Here is a 24,467-nt window from a genome sequence, read left to right as displayed (position 1 = left end):
CTACACAGCTTGGTCATAGACCATGCTGCAAATGTATTCAAGATGAGAAGAAATTATTCAGAAGAGAGTCCCAAGCTAACAACATATGGTTGCAGTGCTTGTTTAATGCACCTCCTAGCCAAAGATGTCAGTGTTCCAGAAATAAAGGCTAATGTTGTTGAAATTGCAAAATACTTCCATAACAACCACTTTGCAGCAGCTGCTCTGAAAAAAAAGTGGGAGGAACCAAGCTAACTCTCCCACAAGACATGCAATGGAACTCAGTAGTGGACTGAAGAAGTGGCCTAATCTGATGACAGTTTGTGAACAAAATTGTGAACAAATAGATGGCACTGTCACAGCCAAAGTGCTCAACATTGGGCTTAAGAGAAATGTTAAACACGTGCTGAGTATTCTGAAACCTATTTCTGTAGCCTTAAACAAAATGCTGGGAAATAGCTACTTTATTGATGACGCTGTTGAAATTTGGAAGGAACTGAGTGAGATCTTAAAAAGAAAAATATGCAATTATAGAATTAAATGACAAGCATTAAAAAAACAAATGGGACAAGCACTATCTCCAGCTCATTTTCTTGCAGATATTCTCAATACTCGGTACCAGGGTCAAACCATAACTGCTGAAGAAGAGGAGTTGGCTATGACATGGACATCCAGCAATCATTCCTCCATAATGCCAACTATAATAAACTTCAGAGCTAAGGGTGAACCATTCAAGAAATATATGTTTGCTGACAATGTTTTAAAGAAAGTCACACCAGTGACCTGGTGGAAGTCACTTAAGCACTTGGATTCAGAGACTGCTGAAGTGATAATCTCACTTTTAACAGCAGTAGCTTCTTCTGCTGGTGTAGAAAGAATATTTTCTTCCTTTGAACTAAATCATTCCAAATTGAGAAATCATTTGGGACCTGAAAAAGCAGGAAAGCTTGTTTTTCTTTTCCAGATTATGAACAAACAGGAAAATGAAGGTGAAGACAACTGAGTTAGCTGCAGAAGCCAATATTTTAAGTTTCTCATGTTGACCTGGCTGACATAGTCGATTAAATTTTGTGGGTTTTTTTAAATATTTCATTTAGCTATTTTAGTTAAAAACAATTTTAACAAAAACAAACCTTATTTTAAAAATCTTGAATGTTTAACTAAATTCAAAAATTCATATGCTTCTTTTGTTAAAATATTATGTTTGCTGATGAAGAAAAAAAATCCAGACTACATAACGTTGTTGTTTTCGTTAAATAAAACAATGTAAATGTCTGCCTGGTGATGTTCTACTCCTAATACAGCTTGGCAAGAAAATCCCCCAAATATTAATGATTAACCTGTTGAATTGGAGATAGTTCACCTCCCAGTGACTTCATAAATAGCTGCTTCAACAATTACCTTTGGTAAATGAAATAACCAATCATTCATTTTCTGATATAGCTGTAAAACTAATCGGAAAAGTTTTCAAAATAAATCACTTTAAAAAATGTATAGTGTGTGCCTTCTAAAAATGAAACCTACATCCATCTCTGAGTTGTGAAGAATATGTATTAAGGTTATAACAACCAAGAAGAATGCACTTTTATGTAGAAATCCATGATTAAATTGAGTCTTCCTGACTAGTGATTTAAATCATGATTTTTAAATCAAATCCACCTTGATGCAGATTCAGAGAAGGAGGGCATCGCCTGAACACTCTGTCTTAAAATGTAATTAAAAAAATAAAATTTAAATAGTGACTACAGTTACTGACCTATAGATTCTTCTACCACTCCACAGACCTCTCCAATGTTTATGGTGTCTTACTGGAACCACACCCTAACAGAAACATAAATGTTGTTGTCTGTATCCAGTAATAAGCAATACTGATATCAAGACACCACATACATACATTAATGTATACTTGAGTATTATACACTGAACAGTGTTTGCAGGAAATATCAGAGCTAAATATGATTGTTTAAAAACATTTAGCTATATGTAATTTCACCAAATATGTACAGTATTTGAATCTACATTTTGGTCAGTTACAGGTCAGTATCTCAAGTGTTGTCCTCAAATCATCTCAGATGAACTACTAAGTGAAACACTGCGTTTTCCCTCTGCCATTGTGCAAGACTTAATCTGCCCCAAAACCTGGTGTCAAAAACAAGCCGGGTGGGGGGGAGGGGGGAGAGCACTTACTAGAAAAGTGACATCAAACATCAAAGCCAAGCAAAAGAGAAAGGAAAGAATTATTTTGATAAAACAACATGCACAAAAAGGCAAGTCTATAAATTAAAACACAGGAAGGTCTAACAGTTTCTGAGGTAACTATAGCTAGCTTGGTCAGAAATTGCTGATTTCATTCAAAATATAGTACAACACTCTTACCTCTGAAAGTGGGCAATTAAGATTTTTGTGACACCACATTTTCTGCTTTGTTAAAGGCTTCATACAGTTTACAGATTTGACTTGTTATGGATATAGTGCTTGCTTTCTGTAAAGTTCAAAGCAAATGCAAGCTGAGAACCATTTTAAAAAGTGTAAATATTTCTTCAAGCAATGCCTTGTTAAAAAAATATAAAACACTGAAATGCTTAGCAAATGAAGGTGCAGTATGTGCTAATCAGTTATTCAATACACAAATTGCTTTCTGTCTTTGGACCCTGTTTTAGACACACATGGAACAAATGGTTCTTTGTTCTGATCTAAACAGTTACTAGATAACTAGAAATGTTATCCCTACTTGCTTTTTAAACTACTACAAGTACTTGGCTGGGAAGAGAGATAATTAGATATAATTATCATTAGGTTTCATCTTAAGATATGAGAAGCCTCAACGCAAATTGCTTATATGAAGTTTTTTCCAAATATTATCATAAGAATGAATCAGTATTTTTCAGACAATAATTCTTCTACAGTGCAAGAACATCACTATACACAATTAGTCTGAGCAAACATTTAATATTTATTTCCATTTCAGCTCAGATACAGCTTAAACCATAAGGAGTAGGAGGACAAAATTGCCCAACCAAGGACCACATTGGCAACTTGACAGTAGCCAGACAGCCAAAATCAATAGCTAGAGCAGGCAGCAGCAGGAGGATGTTTGAATAAAGAGGAAGCACTGGATGCTGAGACCTGTAATCTCTACAGTCTACATTTCAGTATTAAAAGGAAGTGGGCCATATATTAGCCAATGTATGAACCATTCACTGATCACCTTAAATCTAAATCTAAAATAAAGAGTATTTTGAATATTGCAAAGAACGTTCAAAATCTATATTAAAGGTATACTAAGGCCTAGAGAAAGAATTTCCTCTTTCTCAGTGTTCTCTGGGCTTCTGATTTTCACATCTGCTTTCTGGTTCCCTATTAGGGTTTTTTATTAAATTATTATGTTATTATTATATTTGTAATGTAAGTTTGAATCCAAGCAGAGCCCTAGTATTGTACCACTATCTAGCTACCTCAGCCAACCTGGGTGATTTCATCTTGCCTTCTCCTAGTAGCACTCTATAGCAAGTGGTATCCTTGGGGATATGTCATAATCACAAAATGCCAAAAAGAAAACAGATATGAATTACTGATCAATGAATGCTAGGAAAATTTGGGACAGGGACTGGGAATTCTGTTACCAATAAAACAATATGGAATAATAAAAGGAAGTTAATATATTGTAGTAATTTTTTCAGAAGGTAGATCACTAATTAGGGCTCTAATCTTACTAGAGGGAAACATGTGGATGGACCCTTATGCATAACCAAATACCTCTGTTACTCTGCCAACTGTACAGAGGAAGATAAAGTAAAATGCTCCAAGTACGTCAGCACTCATTTAATTGTGCCTCCATGAAGGGTGGCTAATTAACTGAATACTTCTACTCCTGTTGGAGTATCAACCTCTACGCTAGCAACAAATATACTTCAAGCCCCAAAAATAAACCCTCTCATGGGACACACTTCCAATTTATCAGTCCTTACTCTCCAGCAGTTATAATTGCAGTAAGGAATGTGAAAACAGTAACACAGAACAGAGTGAAGAGAGATACAGTTAACATAAGCTTTAATATAGTGGGTGCAGTTACCTGATTATGGCTATCCTGCTTCCATTTTGTATCCAAGGTCTTTATTTCCCCAATCTCTCCCCCTGCTTAATGCCCTCGCTGCTCACCCAAGGAAGAAAGACACCAAGCAGTTGTGCATGATGCAGACAAGTGCTTTTAGCTGGTTAAAATCCCCTGAGAAACTTTGAGAAGATTTTGACTGGTTCATGGCTAGCCATAAGCATCACTGCTTGAAGATGAATGTTTTACTCTACTGTGACAAAAAACAAACTCTACAGATCCATTTTCAGAACCACTATACTTCAGAAAGCCACTTACAGCTGGCAAGTTTTTACATCCTCAAAGACCAAAGTATATATTTGGGGTGTGGGGGAGGAGAATTCCAGCTTTTTTAAATCACAGCTGACACATGTAAAGACTAGCAATAGACTGATTTAACTGACAAATATTTAGGGGACTAGATCACTTAGTATATTAATTATTGTGCTTTCACCTCTGGGAATCCAAATCCAATTGTTGCCATGGTGCCTGGATATATTTTTAAGGAGATAACTAGTGAAGTGTCCTAAAGGTTTGGTAGAGCCCTCTCAGCTTAGAAGTAACCACAGACTGTAGCACAAAAGCATGTGTGAAGCTCATAAAGACTCAAGGACCAAAACTGTAATATTACTCTGATCTGATTTTGGTTCTTCTCTTTTTAAAAAAACGAAGGTATTTCATAATTTGAATAACCACGTACCACTGTTATCGCCAGAAAAGCTAATCAATTTTGGTCTCATATTTGTGCTTGTTTTTTGTACTGTGGCAACAATTTGCATGTGGTCTTTATTAAAAATCTAAATCAGTACATAATTTTGTCAGAATCACATGCAGAAGCAAAATATCAGATCTGCCAGAAGAATGGTAAGATTGTTGTATTTCAGTTTTTGAATTATACACTTTTCAGAGGCAAAGGCTTCCAAAATAAGATGTGCTATGTTTAACTTCTGTGCTAGACATTGTATCCCTAAAATAGTCTACAGGTGACCTCAAGAGTCACCATTCCTCCTATTAGGTTACATTCCTATATGCTTTTGGGTGCATAGGTTCTAGAATGGCGAGTCACACAGGTGAAAATTAAACTAAGCTGGAGGTTGATCTGAGACACAGAACATTCAGGATGGCTTTCTGCTCAGACAGCAAGCTCTGAAAAAAAAAAAAAAAAAAAAGATTTAGCAGTAAGCATCACTGCTTGAAGACTGACCGATGCTTCACCAGTGTGACAAAAAAAAGACTCCACAGATCCATTTTCACCAACACTGACCTCTAAAAAACCAATTACAGCGGGAAGATTTTTACATCCTCAAAGAATGAAGTGTATGGGAAGAGGAAAGCAGGTGGTGGGGAGAATACCTTCTTGTTCTCCATCACAGCTGATGTGTTTACTTAATTCATTTCTAAGAAGCTTCTCCATGATTGCTTTTTACAGGCTAATCCAGTATTTACAGGCAAAAAAAACTGTCTGTGGCACTGCCAAAGATGGCATATTTGAAGTGTATACGATGCTGCTAGCATTAGCCTTAGGGCACTTCAGAGACTGTCAGGAAGCAAGATGTCTGTGATATTAAGAGGACTGAACTAACAGAGAAGGGCTCATATTAACTCTTCCAAACAAGCCTTCAGAATTGTGAAGCACAAGCATTCTGATTTAAAACTCACACATTGTTCTAAAGGCATAGGTGGTAGTCAGAGTACTTATCAGGAAAGTCGGCATCAAGTTTCTACAACGTCCACTACATTTATTAACATGAAGTCAGAGAAACCTTCATTTAGAAAGTATCAAAGGAACCCTAACATTATCACATCAATGACAGAGCTCTTAATTTTTTTAAGATCACTTAGTTGTTTTGAGTTAAACATTTATTTTATTAAGAGAAGAAAACAGAGCACCATGAAGAGAAATGGGAGAGTCATGAAAAGTTACCAAAAGAGAAGTGTCAGCAAGTATTTGATATGAATGTGATGAGATGAGGCACTAGCAAACCCTGAAAAAAGGGCCATGTTGACCTACACATGGTCCTCTTCCCCATAATACCTGATCGCCTGCTGAAAACCAAAGATGTTTAAAGAGAGAAATAGATATGCAGAGCTAAGAAGGTGACCACAGATCATTAGCTTACCACGCCATCCAGATATGTGCTTATGTAGTTCTAGTTTGAACCAGTAGTGAATCTAGTAGTTCTAGTTTGAACCAGACCTTGTGCAAGTATGTGTTGCACTAACATTCTCCATGGGCCACTGAATTGCAAACCTAATCTGCTATTGGATTCCTGAACTTGAGCTGTCAAGTATGATAAGAAGTTCCATGGTTGATTTTGTGATGTGGTCAAAGGATCACTTGAAGATAAATATGAGACCACCAAATTCAGTCCAATTTGAGTCATATAGAACATGAGCTTCACCATATCAACTGGAGATCAGGGGAATATTTGCACACACAAACTACTACTACCAAAAAAAAAAAAAAAATCATCAAGACAGGCATTTGTCAGAGCTGTGCAGGAAAGTGCATAACGCTGGCCACACTATGATGGCTCTAATTCACCCAAAAATGAAACTTAAGGGCTGAATAACAGAGAGATTTGCATGTAATATCAAGCAATTACAGATACGTCCAGAGAGCAGTTTTATGTCAGTGATAACTTTTCAGAACTTGGTATAAATTAATAGATGTGCATCAACCATATAAACTTCATGCCTCATTTGCAGGGTTGATGGATTAAATCACATTTAATGAACCAAAGCAATAATGTCAATGTAAATCTTGTTTTAAATGGAGAAGTTTTTAAACTCATTCTTCCAGGGAAAAAATTACATCAGAGAATAGAATAGAATAGAATAGAATAGAAACTGTATTATTGATCTAATAGTTACCAGGGGGAACCTAAAGCTGAATTATATTTGACTTAGAATTCTAGTAAAAAAACAAACAAAAACTAGAAAAAAAATGTGTGTGAACCAGCCAAAAGCTACGGACAACAGAAGCATACACAGAATTCTAAAAAGTCAGCCATGTTCCCTGGCAGCACACTGGATCATAACTTCACTCTAGTGGACATACAATTAATTTTGACAGTGACTGGTGGTTAACGTTTCTTCATCACAATCTAGTTTTCCCCACTAAAGACTTAATAGTGTTAGTGTCAAATACAGTTCTTGCTGAAAAAGAATGTGCCAAGCATTTCTTACTCCTGTAAAGCCCCCAAGTGACATTAGATAGTTTCTCGTCACCACTATATTACTCAGGATCTATCATTACACTGCCTGTTCTGACAGCAAAAGACCCCGACAACCCCACCACGAAATATTTAATTAAAAAAAAAAAAGGCACTTAGAACACTCTGCTGCAGTTTTCCCCTTTGGACTATTTTTTCACTTTCCCCTGCTAAAATCAATCAACTTATTATTTTGGACAACAGGAACCAAGACAAGATGTTGAAAAGGCTCCTGTCGCCTTTTTCTACAATGAGAAGCCATACCCTTTGCAAGCTTTCCTCAAATCATTACAAAGCCAGCTACTGTAGAACTTTGACAAGCACTCGGGGTCAGAATTAACGGCATGCTTCAAGACAAGTTGTTTTTTCTTGTTATATAATATAAACATAGCCAGTAGATTTAGAACTCTGAGTCTATCTATCTCTACTTTGATAGCGTAAAGCTGTAGGAGGTTCAGGCATGGACTAACAAATTATATGTAATGACTCTACAGCTTCCTCTATTCTTCACTAATCAGTGCAACAACAGGTTATAAAAATACTTGCTAAAGCTAATTTTATAATTCCTGATCTACAGATCTTTGGTATCAACAATGTCATGAAGTTTCTTGAAGCAAATAAAACAACCACAAATGAATTCTTTGTTGTAGGAATGACTCCATTACTACTCAGAGAAAAGCTAGAATCGTGGTTCTCAAACTTTTGTCCTGGTGACCCCTTTCACATAGCAAGCCCCTGAGTGCAACACCCCGTCCCCCGCTTATAAATTAAAAACACTTTAAAATATATTTAACACCATTATAAATGCTGGAGGCAAAGCGGGGTTTGGGGTGGAGGCTGACAGCTCGAGACCCCCCATGTAATAACTTTGTGACCCCCTGAGGGTCCCAAATCCCAATTTGAGAACCCCTGAGCTAGAAGAACACAGTTAGGAACCTGCTCTTCTGTAGAAAATGCACTAACCACTAATAAAGTCATCTTAATTATCAAGAAAAAAATATAACCTTTGCTTCTAAATTTCTTACTGCACCTAAGAAAAGAAAAACTACAGATTGTTTACACCCCAGTCCTTCAAATGTTTACATGTATGCTCAACTTTAGGCAAAGTGAAAAATCCCACTGAACTAAGCAATGAGTTCAGTGAGACTATTCACTTGCATAAGTATCTGAAGGATCAGGGCCAGACTTATCACTCTTCAACACTTAATCTTTAATGTTGCCTTTTTTGGCAAAAAGGGAAATGACAATAGAAACTGAAAGAGATCAGGAACAGACTAAGAGCTGCACAGGTGTATTGACAATGCAAGTGGTGTCATTTCAAAAATGACTTGCTTACCTTCAACAATTTTTAGTACTATGAAATCCCTAAAGGTATTTTATAATATAAAATGTTCTGTAAGAGAATTTCACCAGAAATCAGCTCTTCCCTACTCAGAGCAACATGGGCTGAGCAAGATAGTATTATATGGGCAATTATAACTAGAAAGACAAACTTAATCATTGGACAAAATTCTGTCACTTGAACCGTTGTAAATCCAACATAATACAATTACAATCATTGGAATTACTCAAGTCATACCCATATAAAACAGAACAGAATTGGGCCCTTTGTGTTAGGATTCAGAAGGTAAATGGAGAGCTTAAAACTATTACATAAGCTTTTGTGTCACAGAAAGATATCTTTAATTTACTAAATCAAGTTAACCATTAAGCTATGATAAAGTAGTAAAACTTTGTCAGACAGCAATAAAAAATTAGCTTTAAGTTTTTATTTTCAGAAAAAACTATACATAGCTATCGCAGCACCAACAGTGGGGTTTTTGTGTTTGTTTGTTTTTTGGTTTAATTGCCTCTAGAAGATCTTGTTACTCACTGAACATAAAAATAAACATTTTTCTTTAACATTTACCCTGAATCACCCAAAGAGCAGTCAGCCTCTGGTTCAAAACAATATGAATTAAAGAATGCGCGTGACACTTATTTCATGCTGGATGTCAAAGTCACAAATCTCACCTCAGAATGTTATATTATCTTAGCCTATGAAAAACAATAGTTTATGCCAAAGTTCTTCACACATGGTTAGTCACACAAAATAAACTTAAAAACATGTCAGGAGTTTGTTACTTATTTGAAAAGGTGACTTTTTAGATGTTTTGTACTATGAACACTGAATTTTGAAATTAACAGGTTTAAATTCAAAGACAGATAAATTAATGTACGCAACACTACCTTACAATTCTGATATGCTGGTGCTAACTCATCAATGATTTCATACATACAGCTTGTGGATAGAGTCAGGTAATTTCCCTAGAGTGAATTTTTGTATTTTACTCAAATTTGTATTATTTAAAAATAAAAGCTGTCACATCAGCCATGAACTCATTAACAACTCCATAGCACCCAATAACTGACAAATGTTTTTCCTCACATATGCGGTCAACAGTGCCCTGCTCCTGTTCACTTACCAATGCTGCATTACAGTGCCATTACCACACCCTGTGTGCCAAGAAAAAAAAGAAAAAAAGAAGCCTCCTTTTGTCCTTGAGCTCAAGAAGCACTTGCATTAAACAACCTGTTAAAGGCATCACCTGTCCCCCTCAATGCTCTCAATTATCATATTTTCCCCAGAAACAGCAGCTTTTAATAATCTTTGAGCAAATGAAACTGTCCTTCCTGCCACTTCAACAAAAAAGGAACAAGGAATTAACTGCTAATTTTTTAAAAATGCTGTAGGAGCATCACTTTACTCACAGTGAAGCCTACAGCATTGTGGAAAGGAAGCAAATCTGGCCTTATAATCACTGTAGATAAGGGTGGGGGGAGAAAAATAATAATACATTTATGCTCTAAATCCCTATTGGAGTTTCCTCTCCTGCTCTCTTTAACTCCATGAGAAAGAGCCAAGCTGTGCAGGCTCTAATTCTGGTAATGTTCTGATTAGCTTGGAGGGAGGAGGGGAGAGAAAGCCCTAGATTTTTTTGCTTACTAATATCCAATTGCAGGGTTTACAGCCTACTAAAAAAAAAGTGCATGGGGCGGGCACGGCACTGTGTGTAGGATCAGAGAGACTCAGCTTCTTCCCCAAAACCTTTGGTCCATGCCACTGTGAAACCTGACCTGCCACTGACAACAGCACTGGCAATGCAAAAGCACCAAACATTTGCCAAGTTTTTTTAGCCGTCTGCTCCCACTTGCTTCACACTGCGAGAACTATTGCACAGTGAGCCTTCATTTTTGCCCTGCGTGTGGGAATTCCCCCTCCCCTTGCTTTGGCTTTGAAGGAAGAGAAGTGACAACAGAATGGAGAGCAGAGGACTTTCCCAGGGACGAAAACGGAGCTGCGGGCTCTGGTGCATTACACCGTAGCCCAGTGGGGTCCACACAGGTATGGCTGTTTGTTTCCCACAAACACACCCGCACTACAGATCACACTAGTCTTCCAGATGGGGATGCCAGCCCCGCGCTCCCAGCCCCAGCTCTGCTCCCTTCTTCGCTGGTAGGAGGCTGGGCGAGCCTGCATCCCTGCAGCAGGGTCGGGGGGCAGGGGGGTTGATGGTGGGGGGTGGGGTAGGGTGTCTTTCTGCTCTCCGGGGAGGGGAAGAGGCCACTCCCAGTGCACATGAAGCCAGAGGCTTTCGAAGGAGGGGATTACATAGAAATGGGGGAGAAGCACGAAAATTAGGCCCCTTCTGCCCCATAAGCCCCCCAGTCACTCACCTCCCGCTAGAGCAGCGCCGGCTCCTTTGTCTGGCTTCCCCTCGCCTCCCCTCGGCACCTCCGTCTCCCGCCGGGTGCCCGCAGCGCTGGGGAGGATGGAGATGAGATCAGCGCGGGAGGCTGCTGAGCCCGGGCGATCACATGGAGCGGGCGGGGGCCGCGCCCACTCCCCTCCCCGGCTGCCCCGGCTCTCGGGCGGCGACGGGCGCTGGGTGCCCGCGGCAGGGAGCTGGCGGCGAGGGATGCGGCGCGAGCAGCGCCTGGCTGGAGGGATTTTCCGTCGCCCTGCCTGGGAGCCGGGACGGGGAGGCGAAGATGGCGACCTCGGTGCTGCTGCGGGAAGGGAAGGATCCCCCCCAGGCCGACCCGCTCTGCTCCCGGCTGCTGCACCCGCTGCCGGCTCGGCGAGTAGGGGAGGGGACAAAGGAGGCCGGGCTGCCGCTGCCCGCCAGCCCCGTGCGCAGCCCCGCTCCTCCTCCGCACTTTCAAACAGCCGCCAGAGCAGCCCGGGTGCGCCCGGGAGAGCGCAGGCAGCCGGCTGGGGGCGCCCCCTGGCGCCCGATCTGCAGCGCCGAGTGCTCGGCTGGGAGAGCTCCCCGGGCGCCCGCGGCCAGGCATTGTGGGTACAATGAGGTCGCAGGAGCCCAGGAAGCGGAGCAGCCTTGGCCCCTGGAGTCCGTTCTCCAGGCTTCTGTCCGCGGGGGATGACTGCACAGCCTCAGGCACCCTGCCACCCCCACCCAGCCTCTCTGGCGGCCTTGGCACAGCGGCCAGGGCACTGAAGGCATCAGTAACAGGGGGCAGGCCCCCACCCTCAGGAATTAGCAGTCTTGGAATCCTGTTCTGATCCCATTGACTTCAATGGGACAACTCAGGAGAGTAGGGGTACCAGGACTGGGAACTCGGGAAAGCTTCTCTCTGTCACCAACTGAAGTTGGTCCAGTAAAAGATATTACCTCACCTACCTTGTCTCTCCAATATCCTGGGACCAACACAGTTTACAACTACACTGCAATCCTCTATTATGTTCATCCTATGCAGTATTTTCCTTTGAATTTCCACTTTTATGATAAACAACAGGACACCCCTGTGGTTTCCTGATATCCATCCAGTCTTCTTTCTGTAAAAATGTTTTCATAAAAAAATATTTAACAGGGCACCTGAAAATCAAGGAAATAGCTCGGAGTGCATCTTAGAGTATGTGAAATGCTGCAGTATTTATTTCTGCCACAGCAGTGTGGGGATCTCCTGTTCCCTTCTCCTGTGAGAGGAAAATCTGACACGTGGTGTTTGTTGTAGAATACTGGAGCTCCCATGAAACATAGTCAAAAAAGGACTTAATTGTCTTCCTGCATTTGTCAGTCCTGTTTCCCTCCTTTACAAGACCTTGATTCTGAGAGGTACTGAACACCCTCAGCTCCCACTAAAGTCAATAGGAACTGAGGGCACTCAGCGCCTCAGAATCTCACAGGGTCAGGGCTGCAACAAAATTCCCAAATGCCCTGGATTCTTACATTAGGTCCACGTTCTGAGAGCCTTTAACGCCTCACTGCATCACAGGATTTTGCCCTTGCAATGGCACTAGCAGCCTGATCTTACAAGCAGCCAAGTGCCTCCTGTACATCCTCAGTTCCCATGGATTCAAAGGGAAGTGAGCTGCTTAGCACTGTGCATAGGGCACTCCCCTCCTCGTAGATTTGGCTCTATCTGAACAAGGAGAAAAGGCTGAGCTTTCATTACACTGATCTAACAACTACAAGTATGGAGTAGAACATGATACCTGTCACAAGGGTGGTGACAGCCATTCAGTGGATGCTGCCCATTAATTTCCAGCTCTTCACATTAAGAAAAGCAGTAATCCTTCTTGTACCAGGTCACATATACCCAACATTATGGATCATATATAGTTGACTTTATGAACAAAAATGGACAATGTCACAATACAAGAGAATTTTCAATAAACTGCACTTGAACAGTATCATACAGCTAAATGGAGGGAGTCTTTTATACAGTGGAAAGTTTCTTTATCTATACCACCTCGAACAGAAGGTTATAAAGCAGTCTAGAAAAGGGAGCATACAAAAGATGGTATCTAAACATTAAAAAAAAGGTCTTTATTTGAATGCACATGAATAATTCCAAATTTTATACACAGGAGTAATATAGATTTAAAGTTCTTAATATCCTAAATCACTCTGAAAAGCAACTGTTACTGCAACACAATAGTCTATCCTAATAGTGCTTTCCACTGATTTTGCTTGTCTTTTTGCCTGTTTTTCTCTCTCTTGCTGTTGAACATCTTTCTGAGTGCTTTCTATTTACACTGTACTTGTATCTGAAATAAAAATATTAAAAATGTGTTGAATCCAGAACTACTGAGTCCAATACAGTGGTTGAACCATAAGATCATCTTATTTCTCAGATTTTAAAATGAGATTTTAGAATTTCACCCCTGAAGATCTGTCTGAAGGAGGAACAAAGTAATACAGAAGAAAATATAGCAATAGAATAACTGTATGAACACCAGTTCATGCTGGAGATTAAACAGTTAAATGGAGATATTGGGGCTTGGTAGGTTTGCATAGAAAACTTTCTGAAGTGTCATCATCCTGTGCTGTCAAGTCCATAAGCCAAGACTGGGGAGCTTCATATCATGATTTATAATTTCTATGTGCAAGATATACATGACGTCCATCTGAGACAGTTTGCACAGTTCCTACTGGCTAAATTTTCCATTTGGCCTACTTTCAAACCACAGGAGTCCCAACCCAAATCTTGGCTCTGGTTATGCACAGGATGCAAATTTGTGGTATGTCTACACTACAGAGACTATACCACCATAGCTATGTTGGCATAGCCTCACAGTGTACTGACAAAATGTTTTTAATGTCATTGTCGGAACACTGAATGGAGTTAGCTATGTCAATAGAAGCATTCTTCCATCAAAATAGCTGCATCTACACCAGGCGTTATAAAAGCATAGCTACAGTAGTCAGGGGAGTGTTTTTTTCAGACCAGACCTTGATGACTCCAGTAAAGACCTGTCCACATTACAGTTATCACTGTATTTCTAACCAGTTTGTGGCACTTTCTTCCCACCCTGTTAGAACAAATATAGTTTGAGTTGTGTCCATACTAACAGGCTCCTTCACAACACATTACAGTTATCATTATATTTTTAACCAGTTTGTGGCACTTTCTTTCCACCCTGTTAGAACAAATATAGTTTGAGTTGTGTCCACACCAACAGCTTCCTTTACAACACAACCATTCATGAGTCAGCTGTGTTTATGCATCCCTATCACCGCTGACTTACATGGCTTTTTGTTTAGTTTTTTTGGATCACTTTTTTTGGGCAGCTATTCCATAGTGCTTCAGCAAAGGTTAGAGTATCACAAAAGAGTCCCAGACGTACAGGGGCACAGTTAGGGGGCCCATCTACACTGCAAAAGAGTGTGCCAAATGGTGTCATAAGACAATCATGTGCCAGCCTGTGCTCCTGGCAAGGACAGTACATATTTAACTGCCATGGTTACTAATAGAGCATTAATCATGTTGTGTGTGAGAACAAACTGTATCTGGAGCCAGCCATGCTGCTAACTGGATACAAACTTGGTTAAAAGTTGCAGTGTAGACAGAACCTAATTGGATAAGTGTAATCTGGCCACCATTTGGGAGACACAGCAAATATACTCTGTTTTATGACCCAGCTAGTTCTTAATAGTGTTCAACCACCTTTCCTTTACTTCCCCTCCAACCATTTCTCTAATTCCCTCTTCATTAAAAATTGGACATTTTCCTACTAAGAATTCCTTCCCAGTGACAAACAGTCCTTAACCAAATACTGATTATTTTCCACTCACTGGTTACTCTCTTTCCATTTTTATGTTAAGCAATAACCGCACCTTTCAAGAGTTTCATTCTTTTTCCATTCTGCTGCCTACAGGGTCCAACTTGAACATCTGAAAAAAGCAACACTGAGCCCAATCCATGTTCACATGAGCCAGGCTTCTGTGATAAATAATATTCCTCCTTTCCTGTGTGCCAAATGCTTATTGGCAGGCATGTCAAATAGGTCAATATTAATGTTTTGGGTGTCACCTCAAGAGTCCTCATCTTCACACACTGCGACACACAGGGAGCAAAAATCCTCCTTTTGCTGAGTTTGGTTGCATAAGTATTGATTTTTAAAAGGGAAAAAATGTTTTCTAAATCTGTTTTTCCGTGATTTATTGATTAGGTTAGGTCTCAGGACTGTGGTGGAGTCCAGACACTGGAATCAACCATTCAAAAAAAGCCCAGAGTCTACAACGACCATTCCATTTAATTTCTGATTAATAATATTGTGTTATTTAAAATAATGCAAAACTATATCCTAATTTAACCATATTACAACTAGTTCTCCATCACACCTGCTGTACTGCCTTTGTCTATTAACTTTCCATAGAAATTAAAGAACTGTGTGGACATACCTGGTCTATTCATCAGTAAACCAGGTTCATTCCACTTGCAGTGATTGGTAGCAGCCAAGCAGTAGCAAGTTATAGAAAAAAGAAAAAGAAAGAAAGAAAAAGTTGGATAGGGGACAGTGGGCCAGGAAAGATCAAAATATCAAGAGAAAAAATATGAAGTATAGGATGCAACAGCAATAAACACGCCATGGTAAAGAAGATTTTCCATAACAGTACATTTTCATGAACTAGTGGTTCCTTAGAATCTCTTGTTGTCCCAAGGAGGAATAGATTTTAGTACCCATATGAAGTCCCGTACTGCCCATAATATTTTGCTCGTGGAAGTATACCAACTCCCCCTTCTATCTTAGTGTCCAGTAGGGATGTTTGGTTCAAGTAACTTTTAAAGATTGCTTAGTCTAATACCCTTCCAAACCAATATATTTCCACTTTACATTTCTCTAAGTGGGAACATTAACTATGACTGTGTGGTTTTAGGAATATGGTCTCTACCATGGGATCCTCTGAAGAATTTTTAGTGCCTATGAGACAGAGCATCTTTTATTGTAAAGTAGCCAAGTTAATTTCTTCCTTCATTGAAATAACATGGCCTGGAAAAAAGAGCATTTGGAATGCCTCCATGCCCACCCATGAGATAAGATCCAGCAGTGGCTGGCTTCACAGAATTTCAGAGGAGGGTGCTGTGGATGGGGTAATGATAGGGGCACGGCCATAGGCTCTGTGAACAGAACAGATTCCAAATCTTACTTATATATGAATTATAGTAGCAGCCAGAGCTGTGTGTAGCATTACCTGGTGCCCTACCTTCAGGGAGAGAGGAGGATTCCATCCTCCTCCAACAATCACGTAGTTCCCCATGCATAGCTCATTTACTTGGGCCTTGTGTGGAGGACATGAATTCCTCCTGCACAGCAGCACAATGATTCTGAATTTTTCAGTGGGCACCCAACTGGGACCTACGTTCTGCAGCTGGAAGTCTGGGTTTGGGAGGCCTGTGAGATCGCTTCCTCATACACAAAGGAGTGACATGTAATGACATGATCACTAGTACACAGGAGGTTAACTTATCTTCCCTTTCCTTTCCCCTTGGAAGAGGATAATGTCTGAGAGAAGGCAGGGCTCCGTAACCAGGCTCTGCGTTAGTCCCAGGCTGGGGTAGTTTGTATTTGCTATTCTTTTGGTTTTTTTGCTTATGTTACTTTGTTTGGTTTGGTGTTTGTAGATTAGTCCTCATTGCCTCTTTCTTCAATATTTGTAAACTGAGCTTCATATTGAGGGACGCCACTCATTCTAGACCCCCTTACTTATGTTCCACACAAAAGGCTGGTGTCCCCTCACTTGTACTGTTGAAAGTTATTTACACCAGAAGTAACGAATCTGGAAACAGATTATAGAAAGAACTTATCGCACGAATGTGCGATTCCGTATCACATTAAGTCAAGCATTAATTTTATTTTGCATCTCTTGTTTTAGATCCTGGTCACATATTGTGTCTTACATTTGGGCCTTGGCAGATTGAAAAGCATGATTGCTGTGTTTTGTTTCTACTCAATCATCCCTCCAACTTGCAAAAGATTTTAAAACTGTTTCCAGTCTTATATTTGAAAACTAATATTAACTTAAATAGACATATCCATATGGATGTAGAAGACAATAATAAAGCAAGACTATTCAAAATTAAATTGCAAGATATTGGCATAATCTCAGGTTTGCAGTTATTAATCAATCAATCAAGATGAGGTCATTCGCTTTATATAATGTCAGTCACAATAGTCAATTAAATTAAAGCCCTCTTCTTAAATGTAGAAGCTTCTATTTCTTATTTTAATAAGGTGGGGGAGAGACAAATCTGGAATTAAGTAGCCTTGTTTTGCAACAATTGGGCTGCTTTATTTAAAAACAAAGCAAAAAACTGTTTCATCTTATATTTACCTTTAGAACACCGGTAATAAAAAGTATAGCACCAACAAATCAACATTTTGATTGATTGTAGTTACATTGAAAAATAAATGATCTGATCGGAGTAATAAGCTGTCATTGAATCTGCTGACAGGTAGACTAGGACTGAATCAAAATGAAAGGGTGAGGCATGTGATGACATGTCTTTAATACAGATTCACTGAAGGTTTCCTTTGAACAAACAATAAGAGTTATTTTTCACTCCTATATGTTCACTGAGGCAAAGCAGTAGAGTGAGGGCATAACACTAAAATACACCATGGGATACATTTATTTCCACCGTAACTCTACTAAGTCAGTAGCAACAGGGCCTAATATTAGGGTCCTGTTTTTGAAAATCTTGGCCTATAAGCCAACAATGATATCCCTCTCTGTCCCCCCACCCCACCAGTGTTAGGTGTTGATAAGATATTAGCCATGCCACAGTATACTTACCATTTAAATAGACAAGATGGAAAGAGTGGGAGAAAGGAACTGGAATATCCTTTCCATGATGAACATAGCTAATTGTTGTAACCTTTATTGTTCATGGACAGTAATATTCATAGGAATGGATGGCACTTATTGATACATCCTATTAAAGGAAACAGCATTATTTTGTAGGCAGTGGCCGCTAAATTACAGTACTTTCTCAGTGAGGTCCCTATTCAACACTCCTTATTCACTCTGGCAAAACTTCACTGTCAACAGGAATTTTGCCCAAGTAAGGAATACCCAGTAAGACTCCCATTCATTTGTGATTATTGTTTCCTACATCCACCTAACAGTTCTCCGCTTACACACATTCAGAAAGTTGACTTTGTTCTTTTTGTTTTTATTCTTCAGTTCATCTTATTTTAACCTTTTTTTCATTTGGGGTTTGCATGCTCTTCTCTTTCTTTTGAGTAGGGCTGCTGTATTAACTTACTAGCCTGCAAGCCAGGCTGACAGCTACAGTCTCGTTTTATCTGAGCTAGCTCAATTTAGCTGAGTTTTAACGAGAGGGCAACTCTGTAACTGGTAACCTGCATAAATCGCTACAGCTCTTGTTTCTTCAAGCCATTTTAACTCTTTCTTTTGTCCACAAGGGACATAAAAACCAAGCCAACCAACCCTGTCTCTACTGGTGCCTTCAGGACTGCTCTATTGTTGGCTTGTGAAAAGTACAATAGTACATCTTATCCGGTGTCTCTTTCTCATAAGGAGAAGTCGATCAGCTGCAAGACATGTCCCTGAACCCAGAAAGGTGCCACTGTCAGATGCTGAACCCAGATTTCTAGGGCGAAGTTAATGGGAGCTTTGTCACTGACTTCAACGGGGCCAGGATTTCACCCATTATATCTGTTGATCCCGTGTCTACAAGCTGCCTCATTGAATGATTGGCCTATTTTCTTTACTTTCCATTAGAAAGGATTTTATATTAGATTTCATAATGTAAATTGCAATGTACTCTTTCCGCCTATCTGCACTGCTTAATATACCTCATTTAACTGGCCATTTAATTTCTGAAATTGCAAACAAAATCTAGTTTAGTTGATGGATAGAAGAGTATTGAAAGTCTGCTTGCAGCAATAGTCGGCTTTGGTACAAGCAGCCCTTCTATTACGTTGCCTACATAATAGTTGCTTTAACACATTTGGTTATTCAGATATTGTTGGTATTTTTGATTCCCAGCCAAAACTGCTAGTCTAATTTTGAACATTTTTCAATCCCTAGCCACCCAAGATTGACACTGTTTGTTCTGAACAGAAAATTCATATACAGACTAGAAAAACTCACATGCTGTGTGAACATTCACTGTATAATCCAATTGTTATGCTCTTTGAGCTTGCAGTTTGAGTTTCATATGATAATAAAACTAATTGTGGAGGTCTTTTTCTTGTCCATAGGACTGGGTAGAAGAGGTGTGGCTTATATCAGAACAGGTGAAAACACCAGGGCTCTGTCTACACCAGTGCTCTAACTGCTGCTAGAGTTGCACTGGTGCTAGAGAAATGGTGGGGGAATTTTAGAAAACCTGCAGTGTAGATAAGTCCAGAGATTGCCCTGCATCAGTGATTGCCTCTAAAATAACACTCGATTGCCATCAAATCCATAACAAATGAGAACTCACATGCTTAACAAAGCTTTTAACCACCAGCCTTGTGGATTGGTCTTGGACGAAATACTGTTCTCAATGGTCTGCTGCACTGCAATGTTAAACAAGTGTTTGTCACAATTAACTTAATCAAAACAAAAAGTATAAACTAGGACCTGATGCAGACACAAGTGAATGGCCCAAATGTAAATGCTTGCTAGCACCAAGAGGTTATTCTCTGGCTTTAAGGGGGACCAAGACCAAAACATTTGTGGACAAATTTACAGTGAGCCCTCAACATCAACAGCCAGCAGATCTACTGGATGATTAGACTATTCCTACACTAGATGATCACATCTAGATTTCAAACCACATGGACATCAGGCGTAATACTGACCTATTAGAACGTTTGCCTGTATTTGAAATAAATGATAACAGTGTCTATTCAGACTCCCAGTGTCAGAGTAGGGGATGGCAGTTACATTTTAATTCCTTCCAAAATGAGGACAAAACTAAACATATAAAATGACAGAGTCAAACACACTAAAAGCAAAAGAACAAAAATGAGAGAGCTTCAGTAAAACTGTCCAAAAGAAAGCAAATGGAATACTGAGAAATGCCTTTAGACAATTACAAAAGCAACAATATTCCATTTTTATTTATTTGTGACAATGAGACCATAGCCTGGGAAATGGAACAACTCAATTTTCTTACCCGGATCCCATACTTCAGGGGTGGCCAACCTGTGGCTCTGGAGCCACGTGCGGCTCTTCAGAGGTTAATATACAGCTTCTTGCATAGGCGCCAACTCCTTGGCTGGAGCGACAGGCACCAACTTTCCAATGTGCTACAGTGTGCTCACTGCTCAACCCCTGGCTCTGCCCCAGGCCCCGGCCCCCACTCCACTACTTCCCCCAAGCTCCTGCCTCTTCCCCGGAGTCTGCTGCGCCCTGGCACCTCCCACCACCCCTCTCGAGACTCCTGCACACCACAAAACAGCTGATTGCAGCGGGCGGGTGGCGCAGGGATGGAGGGTTAGGTACTGATTGGCGGGGCTGCTGGTGGGTGGGAGACACTGGGGGCCGGGGGGAGGGAGCTGACGGGGGGGGCTGATGATGTGTTACTATGGCTCTTTGGTAATGCACATTGGTAAATTCTGGCTCCTTCTCAGGTGCAGGTTGGCCACCCCTGCCATACTTGAAGTCTTAGCGGCCAATAGACAAGAGGACAGAATTTCCCCCTTACCTTTAATTGCCTCAATAACACATTATGGCAGTAAGCTCCGTGGGCTAATTACATTATAAATCTAATTGTCCATTTTAAATCTGTTGCCTCTGAATTTTGAGTGACCTCTTTTTGTTGTATTATGGCACAAAATTTAAAAAGGAGCATCAGATTGGCCTCTTCCTTTCCAGTTCCTATTTGATATTTAGGCCTGGTCTACACTACAGAGTTAGGTCGAAGGAAACCGCCTTAAGTCGACCTATTAGTGTACTGGGTCCTTTATGTCGACCTAAGTCACCTCTGAGGTTGACTTCTGTAATCCACCTCTGTGAGAGGTGTAGCTCTCAGTTCGATTTTCATGGGTCGACTGCGAGGTAGTGCAGATGCAGTGTTATATAATTTGACTTAACTGGCCTCCAGGTCATGTCCCACAATGCTCATCTGTGACCACTCTAGCGATCATTCTCAACTCTGCACTGTAGCCAGGTACAAAGGAAACAGCCCTATCCCTGCTAAAGCCCTGGGAACTTTTGATTTCCCATTTCCTGTTTGATCAGCATTAGGAGCATGCCAGTTTGAGCACAGCTGCTCATGGAGACTACATGCCCCAAACACGCTCCAGCCTGGTCTGCACAGGAGGTGATGGATCCTATCGCTGTGTGTGGAGAAGAGTCTGTGCAGGCAAAGCTCTGATCCAGCAGAAGAAATGCTAACATTTATGCAAAGATCGCTCGTGGAATGGGGGAAAAGGGCTACACGAGGGACACACAGCAGTGCCATGTGAAAATAAAAACTTCGCCAAGCGTAGCAGAAGAACATCAGGCAAGAACAAAGAAGGCAAGAGAGGCGAACAGTAGTTCCGGTTCTGAACCCCACACATGCCAGTTCTACAACAAGCTGCGTGCGATTCTTGGGGGTGGTCCTATCAGCACCCCCACAAGCAAGATGGACACCTCACAGGTGTGTGAGTGCAAGGACAACAAGGAGGATGATATGATGGATAAGGAAGAGGAGGAGGAGCAGAATGGGAGACAGGTGAGCAGTGGACCCATTCTCCCCAAGAGCCAGGAAATATTTTTAACCCTGAAGCCCTGTGGGTCGCAGGACATCACAGTGGCCGACCGTGATGCTGGGGAAGGCATCTCTGGTGAGTATACAATTATAATGAAAGTCCAGTTAAAATTTAGCGGGCACGCACATTTGGTGGTATTGCACATTTACTGTGAAGAAAAAGTGAGGTGCGGTGGTTCTCTGCTTACAAGGGGCCGCTCCAGCTAGGCAGAGGGTTGGCCCCAGAAAAGACTGTTTATGTGGACTAGGATAGCCCAGGAATCCTCCATGGATATCTCTAGGAAACTTTCATGGAGGTACTCTGCAATCCTTTGCAGAAGGTTTGTTGCCAGGGCAATCTTATTTCTTCCACCATGGTAGGACACCTTCCCACGCAACTCCTGAATTAATTCTGCTGGCATCACTGCGGTACACAGCATAGCAGCATAAGGACCCAGTCTATACCCAGACGCTTGCAGCATCTCCTTCCTTTCCTCCTCTGTTACCCTCAGGAGACTGATATCACATAGGGTCACCTAAGGAAAATGTGGGAAGTTCTCATTAAAAATGCTATTACACGGAAAAAAAGGACACGTAGTCCCACCCCGCGCCCCCCACATTCTGGATCTCCAAACCACGCGGCTGCTAACATGCCTTTACTGTGCTCAGCATGGGTCGGCAAGTAGTTTAAAGTGGCTGAGAGGGACCTGGGGCTCCACATGAGAGATTCCACAATTTGGGAGTGAAAATGTTCCCCTCCTCCCCCCTGTTTGTAAACAGCTTCCCGTGGTGCTATGGGGAAGGGCCATTGTTCGACTAGCTACCTGTGCTTCTGACATGAGCCTGCCATAAACTTCATTAAAAGTGCGGTCACCCATGACCTGGGGGGCCTACTCACCATGGCTGGAGCAGCAAAACAGCACAGTGAACAGTTACGGATTCTGATTATGTTATGGCTTGCACCTAGTTTAATAAGGGTGGGGTTTTTTTTAAATGAAAACGGCCTTGCTATGGAAACATTTTATTCATGTACAATGGCTCCTTTATTTTTTCCCCAACTGACAGCTGGAAATGTGTCCTTCAGCGTGTCATCAACACCTGAAAGCAGACTTTCAGTGATTAGAAGGAGGAGAAAGAAAACGCAGGAGAACATGTTCACCAGGATAATGAATGCCTCCTTGACAGCTGACACAGAGCTGAGAGCGTGGAGGATTTAATTGTCCGAGAAGTTAGACATGGGCATGGAGAGCAGGAAAGCTTCCAATGAGTATGAGTGTGTGGCGCAGGATGAGATGCTTCGGATTATGAGGGACCAAGCAGACATGTTGAGGTGTCTGGTTGAACTGCGGGAACAGAAGCAGGAGGGTAAGTCCCTCTGTGGATCTTGGTGGACAGCTAGCCAGCATCTCCTGGTGCAGAATCACTCTCCCACAAGCATTCCATGAGGTGTTGGTGAAAAGTCCATTTTCCCTTTCACTTAACTAAGGAGGGGAGGATACAAGGAACAGAAGGCACCCATTCACAGACCTTTGATGGTCTGGAATGTGGTGTTTGCTACACAGTTGAAAATGTTTCTCCCGTTCCAACTTTACAACCCCTTTTTTCCAAGGTTACCTTTTATTTCTGTTCTCCCTCTTTTCTTATGTTTGTTAAATAAAGTAAATGGGTTCAAGAAAGAAATGTTCTTTACTGAGTAGAAGCAGCAGGCTTGGGCAGGGGGTTGGCTTTACAGGGACAGTGATACAAGCCAGGTGAAGGTCTGGGAAAGCACAATGCAGACAAGCAGCTCACATTACTGTGACTCATTAATGAAATGGCTTTTCAAAGCCTTGCAGATACGTAGCACCCTTTGCTGTGCTCTTCTTATTGCCCTGGTGTCTGGCTGCTCAAAAATGGCTGCCATGTGATCTGTCTCAACTGCCCACCCCTGCGGAAAACTTTCCCCCTTTTTCTCACAGATATTATGGCGCACACAGCAGGCAGCTATAACCATGGGGATCACTAAGGTCCAACCTTGTTAGTAGACTTCTCCAGCGCCCTTCCAAATGACCAAAAGCACATTCAACCACCATTCTGCACTTACTGAGCCTATAATTGAACTGTTCCTTACAGCTGTCCAGACGGCCGGTGTATGGCTTCATGAATCAAGGGAGCAAGGGGTAGGCTGGGTCCCCCAGGATAACTATAGGCATCTCAATGTCACCAATCTTCATTTTGTGGTCTGGAAAGAAAGTCCCAGATTGCAGCATTTTAAACAGACCTGCATGCATCGTGAACCTTTCCCGACCATCCTACGTTGATGTAGGTGAAACACCCACTGTGATCCACCAGCGCTTGCAACACCATTGAAAAGTATCCCTTTTGGTTTATGTACTCTTTGGCAACGTGGTCTGGTGCCAAGATGGGGATATGTGTGCCATCTATCACCCCACCGCAATTAGGGAACCCCATCGCGGCAAAACCATCCACTATGTCCTGCACATTTCCCAGACTCACTACCCTTTGTAGAAGAAGTCGATTAATGGCCTTGCACACTTGCAGCACAGCAAGTCCCACGGTTGATTTACCTACTCCAAATTGATTCCCCGCTGACCGGTAACCGTCTGGCACTGCAAGCTTCCAAATAGCAATTGCCACTCAGTTCTCCACTGTCAGACCAGCTCTTATTTTTGTGTTGCTGAACTGTAGGGCAGCGGAAAGCTCTG

The 24,467-nt window shown here is 41.3% G+C and overlaps 1 protein-coding gene across 1 annotated transcript in view; it reads right to left on the bottom strand.

Annotated features, from left to right (window-relative positions):
* Window positions 1-11,529, bottom strand: part of CDC42SE2 (CDC42 small effector 2) — a 117,465-nt gene extending 105,936 nt beyond the window's left edge. The window contains exon 1 of the mRNA XM_073344880.1: window positions 11,002-11,529. The gene's annotated coding sequence lies outside the window, so the exon portion shown is untranslated. The remainder of the gene's footprint in view (window positions 1-11,001) is intronic.
* Between the last annotated feature and the right edge of the window lie 12,938 nt (window positions 11,530-24,467).

Source organism: Lepidochelys kempii, chromosome 5, assembly GCF_965140285.1.
Source record: "Lepidochelys kempii isolate rLepKem1 chromosome 5, rLepKem1.hap1, whole genome shotgun sequence".
In the NCBI taxonomy this organism is placed as follows: Eukaryota; Metazoa; Chordata; order Testudines; family Cheloniidae; genus Lepidochelys; species Lepidochelys kempii.
Note: the sequence above shows the minus strand (reverse complement) of the source record. Positions and strands in the feature narration are given on the sequence as shown.